Below are 7,541 nucleotides of genomic sequence, written 5' to 3'. Positions count from 1 at the left end.
AACACCGGAGTTGTGCGGGTGGGTGCGGTAGGGGATTTCAAAGAAGCAAAACAGTACGTGTGAAGACAGGCCACCGTGAGAGACCTCAGACTTGCCATCTTGTTGCATTTGTACGTATTTGGCCTTATTCCAAAGCTAAAATAATCTTGTCTCTGATAACCAGGGCCATGTCTTATATTTCTGTGTATGCCCAGAACCTACTCTGTTCCCTGTATATAGTTAGTGCTTGACCAGTGGTTGTCAGCGATAATGGGCTTAAGGCCTCACATCAGAACTATAGCCATGCAGATGATTTCATGGTAGAAACGGAATATCACAGCGGAAACTGGGACACGCTCACTCCACCTCTAATACTTCCGAGGCCACCCCAAGGAGGAATTTTGGCCTGAGGACGCCAGAAAACTGCAGAAACTAAAGTTGCTCCTGACTTCCCATGGCCGAAAGTTCCTCAGGAAAGTGTGTGGCCCAGCACTCATGTTCTTGAGATTTAGTCTGAGCCCCAGCACATCATCCATCAGCCCACTGATAACTGGGATAATTCCATGGCCTCTCTGAGCTGTACATTTTCTACCCACAAAACAAGAGCTGGCTCCCTACCTACCTCAGGGACATATTATAAAGGTAAATGAAGGGTAGGGTCCCAACAAGCCCTTTGAAAACAGACAAAAACTATAACTCATAAAGGACTGGTCTACTGGGTAAGAATCAGAAAGCCCAGTCTCCCCCCCGCCAGCCAGCTTTTGGCCTTGGTCAGCTCTTTTCTCTCTCTGGGCCTTACTTCTTTCCCTCTGGCAGATTCCTCAGGTGACCATCTCACATTGCCCCATGGTTTTTGTTCTGTTCTTTAGTACCTTAATTTACAAACTAGAAGCCTTAGGCAGCCTTTGCAAACTGTGTTCTGGGTGCTAATCCTGTGTTTATGTCATGATTCCTATCCACCGGTACCAAAGCTCCCAACATTGATTGAATGGTTGCAGCAGGGATAGGTCTAATTGTCCCTGGCAAATTGCAGTGGCTACAGTGCATATAGGTCCTTCTTGGCGAGGGCCTTGAGGACTGGGGAGTAGCCAGGCAGCTAGAAGAGATTCAAGTTGCAAGCCCGGGAAAAGGCTTCCCCTAAATGGAAGCATCATTTCACTGTAGAAAATGGTTTCTGTAACACTGGGGCAATCCATTGCAGTTCAGCAGGAACATTGGTGGGTCAAGAGAATTTATATCTCTTACCAGGTGGCTGTGTTGTGTGTGTATATGTGTGTCTGTGTCTGTCTGTCTGTCTGTCTGTCAGTCTGCCCCCCTAGGCTTTTTCAGCCCTCACGGCTCCCCAACCCTTCTCTGGGCTCCTGCTTTCTTTTATCTCTTCCCCTTTTGCCCCCAAGCTGTCTCCCCCACGTCCTCCTTCTCAGCTGCCATTGTGTCTCACACTCCGTGCATTCTTCCTGCTGTTCTCTTCTTTGCCTTCCTTTTTTGATGAGGATCACTAGGGCTTCAGTCCACCCAGCTGTAAGGGGAACATAACCCTTTAGAAATGTGACCTCATTTACTATAATTCTCACACTGTGCAGGCCAGGGGTAGAGGTCACCCCCCAACCCCACCATTGTTCCTGCTGCCAGTGCTGAGATTAAAAGAGATGAGTCCTCGAAAGGCACCCAACAGACCAATCATTTATTCAGCAAATACTTGTTTTTATGTAAGTTTTAAAATAATTTTAAGGTAATGCATGTATATTGCAGAGAATTTAGAAAGTACAGGAAAAAAAGAGAAATATTTAAAGGAACCATGGTTGCCTCTCTCCAGAGATAACCCTTAGCAGATCTTACTTTAATCCATGCTAGGATGTTTTTCTGGGCTTTTCTGCATACTTGTGGTTATATTGCATGTATAATTTTGTAGCCTGCTTTTTTCTACTTCGTATTATAACATAAGCATTTCCCTCATGGTATTATAAACTCTTTAAAGACATTAGTTAAATTTGCTTTCTCTTTGCCCAGTTTTTTTGGACATTTACAGGAGTTCCAAATTTCCTATAATGATAATTATACTGTAAGGGGCAGTTTTATGTGCAAAGCTTATACAGTCAGCATGGTGTAGGGTTGATGAGTGGTTGTCTTGATTGAAATCTGGGCTTTACCCTTACAAGGGGTTGGGTAAGTTATGTGCCTTGGTTTTCGCTTCTGTACAGTAGGGATGACAATAGTACCTTCCTCCTGGGTTTGCTGTTAGAATTAAATAAGATGATTCATCTAAAGCAGTTAGAACAGTTCTTGGCATCTAGTAATTACTCAGTAAATATTTACCTGTTAGTATGCCTTAAGACAGATTACCAGTAGTGGATTTACTTTGGTCCTTGATACATAGTGCCAAATTGGTTTCCAAAACAAGAACAAACCTGTACTGACAAACCTATCCTGATTTGAACTCCAGCCTGACCGATGCCAAGGCTCCCAGTCTTTCTACTAGCCCCTCTACAATACCTCTTCAGGCGAGTGCTAGGAATCCCTGCAGTAATCGTTCTCTTAATGCCGAAGGAATGGATTAGCATTACGACTGTAGAAAGCACCTTGCACGATGCCTGGCACTTATTAAATTATTTGAGAATAAATCTGAATTATATTATGGAGTGAATGCCTCTTTCACATATTTATTAGATGGTCATTGAGATAATGCACATAAAGCTCTTAGCCCAGTTCCTGGCACATGGTAGGCACTTAGATAATCTATTATCGGTGTGCCATCCATCTGCCCGTCCAGCTCTCTTTCTGTCATCTATCGTACTACGCTCTTGCTAGCTCTCCAGTGCCCAACCTGGCGCAGTGTGCCTTCACCATCATCACTCTTAACATTCTCATTGACACAGCAGAGCCCTGCCAGTTTGATGGAGTCAGTACCCAAGGTCTGTGCTGGAATAACAGGCTTGGGAGCTGAAGGGAGAGGATTGAATATCGAGATGTGCGTGACAGATGGGGCACAGGCTGCAGTGAAACCAAATGTGGGCTCACTGTGAGGCAGGGCCTTATGTGGATGCCCCAAGCGTACTGAGACTGTGGGGGACCAGGGATCAAGAAGCTGGTAACTGCAAATAACTTGGCCTTTGAGGACCTATCTCTTGTCCCTTTCACACACACACACACACACACACACACCTTCCAGGGCAGGAGAAAAGAAGAGATCTTGGGAGGGGTGTTCTGGAAGAGAAAAACAGCAAGCTGAGTGTTTCACGTCCCCTCCCCCCAATTTGTCATTTTCCTTTCTGCTGGCACACCCTGCCGGCCCCTAAGGCTACATCGCCACGGCTCCTTCCTCCCCCACCCATTCACTCTTGGGTCCCCTTAACCAGCTGAGTCAGGCCATGACTTTCAAAAGGAACATCAGAAAAATTAAGGGAGAACAAAAGGGAAATAAACAAAGAAAGCACAGGAAAATTCTCAGCCTTAGAGTTTGGCAAGTATAGGCTCCTGACCCAGCAGAGAATTCAGGGCCCTGCGCCATTCCCATTCCACTGGAGGGGAAAGGGACATTCAGAGAGGCTCTTTTTACACTTTGAGGTTATTTCCTCAGGTTTCTTTTTCTGCTCCCTCACGAAATGTCCCAATCCCTTGGACAATGATGGGAGTGAGCAGGGTTGCTGGGGAAGAGAGTAGAGAGTGCTCAGTTTGGCATCAGACAGACCTGGCTTCAAATCTTGCCTGTATCTGCTGGATGTATGCATCTGGCACATTAACTTAACTTCCGCGGGCCTCGATTAAAAACAGCCTAATTGAATTGTTTTGAGGATTAAAAGGTACGCGTTTGACACAGAGTAGGCATCCAGAATGGGTCTCTCTCTCCTACTTATCCTGAGCTGAAGAATATAAAAAGTACTCCAGCTTCTGTAGGAAAGTGCCTTCCTACACACAGAGGGAGAAAAGTCTCTCCTTTCCTGGCTCAGAAAGTTACCCCTGGGGTCGAGGCGCCTGGCTAGCTCAGTTGGAGGAGAATGCAACTCTCGATCTCGAGGTCATGAGTTCGAACCCCACATTGGGTGGGGCTTATTTAAGTAACACAAATAAGTGAATAAGCTTAAAGAGAAAGAAAGTTGCCCCTGGAGCAAGTATATACCAACCTACACACACACCACCACCACCACCCTCTCTCAAAAATGGGACCTGCCCTAGGTCTTGGACCATAGCTCTTCGGAGGGCTCCAGGGCAGGGCCTCACGAGAATTTGGGACCCACTCCTCGCGGTCTCAGTTCAAGGTGAAGGCAAAGAAGGCCTCCCCTTGCAGACCTCACCTGGCTGGCTGTAGCTTCAAGCGCAGAAAAAGGGCAGAATCATGCATCAGTTTCCTTTCTTTTTCATTTGGCTGATCTCTGACTTTTTTTTTCCCCGAGTTGGAAGTTACTTAACTTCTCTGGGACTCCTTTTCCTCATCTGTTGCCTGGGAAGGAGACACATTTATGAGAGTCAAGTGAGATAAGAGCTGAACAAATGCTTCAAAAAGTGTAGAGGAAGGCAGATATAAAGCATTCTTGGTCTTCCATTCGTTTTCATTTTCATTATTGCATCGGAGGAAAGACCTGGTGGAGTTGCCACCTGCTGATAAATCTCACCCCCCCCCCGGCCCCTCCCCCACCCCTCACACATATGCAGTCACACATCCTGCTCTGGGAAAGTGGGAAAGTGCCAGCAGCGCAGGTTCCTCTGCCAGTGAGCAAGCGCTCACATGCCCCCAAGGCAGCCTGTGGATGCCAGAGTTAACGTGGATGGAGTTCTGAGCTGTGCAGTCTGTGGTTGCCTTATTCCGCCTCCTCAGGCTCTGGCTTTGGGTCTCAAAACGGCAGGAACGGCCATGCACGCTCCCAGGCTTGAGTGAACCTGTGCTCCGTAGGAGAGCAAGAAGTTGGGCAGGACTGGCGCTGAGAACTCTCCTGGCTTCTTTCCCTGCATGAATCGGTGTGCTGCTAAAGAAATTGCCTCATCTGAAGTTTTGCAATCCCCTATGGAGAGAAGTGGGTAGTTGTGGTACTTCCAAAGCCGCCCAAAGTTTAAGAGACAGACCACTACAGACCTCGTTGTTGGAGGGGTGGGGGTCTGCCTCTAACCAAAGAGCCTGACTCAGAAGCAGTGAGGATCTCCAGGGTTCTCTCCAGTACAGAGTCAAGAATTTATTCCCATTACCTACTTATATCCAGAAATGAACCCCTTCTTGGAGCCATGTCATTCTGGAGCCATGTCCACGGGGGTAGGATTTGGCTGATGGACAGCCCAAAGGCCCACTTGACCTTGCATTCTATACCAGTCTGCTTCCCTCCCACCCCGTTACCTAGGGCTTTGTAGGTCCCAGCTATGTGGCCTTGACCACGAGTTTGACTCAGAGGTACTGAGCCCACTGGGCTGGGAGTGAGACCCGCCTTCTCCTTTATGGGGAGAGTCTCTTCTACTGTGTGGTCTATTGATGTAGCGAGTAAAGAAGATCTCCCCACACTTCGTGCTGATTTACATTCCCTAGGGAATTCTGCGAGCAAATCAACCTCTTGTATAAAGAGCTAAGAGTTTGTGCATAAAAGAGCTTATGAAGAGAAATCCCCAGGTGGAAAGAAATTAGCAACCAGAGCTAATACCAACATAAACAGAGTCCACTGTGTTGGATTCTGCTTGGAGGATATCAGAGGTGGGTGCAGAACAGGACATGAAGGCATTTCCTCCCAAGCTTTCACCCAATGCCTTACTCCTTCCCTTCTCTATAGACCTTGCTTTAGTTCCAGCTAGGATACCTGCTACCTCCTCCAGGAAGACTTCCAGGGTTTTTCTGTCCACTGAGCTCTCCCAGCCCAAGCCTGGGCCGTTCCCTTTTCTACTAAGACAATCAAGGTAAAATGGGAGATTTTTTTGGCTTAAGAAAATTTCCTAGAGGGGCGCCTGGGTGGCTCAATTGGTTAAGCGTCCAACTTTAGCTCAGGTCATGATCTCACAGTTCATGAGTTCGAGCCCCACATGGGGCTGTCTGCTGTCAGCACAGAGACCACTTTGGATCTTCAGTCTCCCTCTCTCTCTGCCCCTCCCTCATGGAAATGCACACTCTCTCTCTCTCTCTCAAAAATAAACATTTTTTAAAAAAGAAAAATAAAAACTAAAAAAAGAAAAATGTCTAGGAACTAAAGGGAGAATAAAATTGAAAGTGTAAAGGCCTAGAAACTGAGGAGTTTATGGCAGTCAGCAGCAGTACCTGGGTAATCAAAGTGCGCTCCCCTCCCAACGCCCAACTTAGATAGCATCACATACCCAGAAACAGGAGGCCCCAGTTTTACCCTTGATGTCTCTTCCCTTTCCTCACAACCAATCTCTCCTCTCTGTTCTCCCCAGAAGTGTCTCAAACCCATCCTGTGCTCCCCATCCCTCTGACTCTGCCTTATTCAAGTTCTCACTGTCTCTTTCCTGGACTCTGCTGTAGTTTCCTCACCAGTCCTCCAGCCTCGTCTCTTCTCTCCAGCCTTTCTTACCAAAATGTCCTCCTCTCCTGGCCTTCCTGGTGAATGTCTCATTGTTTAATGAAACTCAGCTCAAATGTCACCTCCTCCAGGAAGCCTGCTGGCACTTCTTCAAGCAAGGCTAGTTGTTTCCTTCTCTGTGTGCTTTTCGATTACCCTATGATAACATTTATTTCAATGTTTTGGAATGGCTGGTTAACGTGTTTATCTACCTCATCACCCTTCGTGGCAGCTCCTTCAAGGACCCAGACTATGGCTTATACCTCTATTCTCAGGGTCTAGCAGGGAAGCAGACCTTCATTACATAGCAGGACATGCCTGATGGAGAAAAGAGGGGGGAAGAAAAGGGAGAGGAACATGGAATGGAAATTTTGCATAGTTGTAGAGTCTACAGTTCCTGAACCACCCCTTAGATCCTGTGAGGGAAATTCCCTCAAAGAAACACTTACCACTGCATCAGCCCGTGTTCTCTGTCACAATTTCGCATGGCGCTGATTGCCCCTACAGTGTCTTCAAAGCTGCTGAGGAGGCTCAGAATCCTGAGGAAGCAAAAGTCCATGGAGATTAGGCTGTGCCAATTCAGGACGAAAACCAGTCTGAAACCCAGGTCTTTCGGTGCCCAGGCCAGGGTCCTTGACACAACATCAGGGGCCGCTCCACAAGTTTTCCCTCCAGGCAACAGCATATAATTATCAACATTAGTATTTGCAATTTATATGCAGCTTTTGCTTCACTGGCTTTTTTATTATCCTTTTGATTAGTAATTCGGTATGCAGCCCAGGCATGGAGCAAAGCCAGGGTAGGGAGGGAAGGAGCAGAGGGGAGCCAAGGCCAAGTAGAAGGCCAGGAGACCCTGTGAGAGGAAGGCCACGGGGGAGCAAAGGTGCAAGAGGGTGCATAGACTCAAGGGACAGGGTCTTGGGTGTGTGTGTGGGGGGGGGGGGTGGTAAGGAAGGGAGAAATGCCTCTGCAGATGCTCTATAGGCTCCAGATGAGTGGTCCAAGAACCTTCCTAGCCTCAGGGCCTCCACTCTAATGGGGCAGGGGCAAGAAGAACAAGACTATATTTAGCAC

This window comes from Prionailurus bengalensis, chromosome B3 (assembly GCF_016509475.1).
Source record: "Prionailurus bengalensis isolate Pbe53 chromosome B3, Fcat_Pben_1.1_paternal_pri, whole genome shotgun sequence".
Lineage (NCBI taxonomy): Eukaryota > Metazoa > Chordata > Mammalia > Carnivora > Felidae > Prionailurus > Prionailurus bengalensis.
This window is presented reverse-complemented; position numbering follows the sequence as displayed.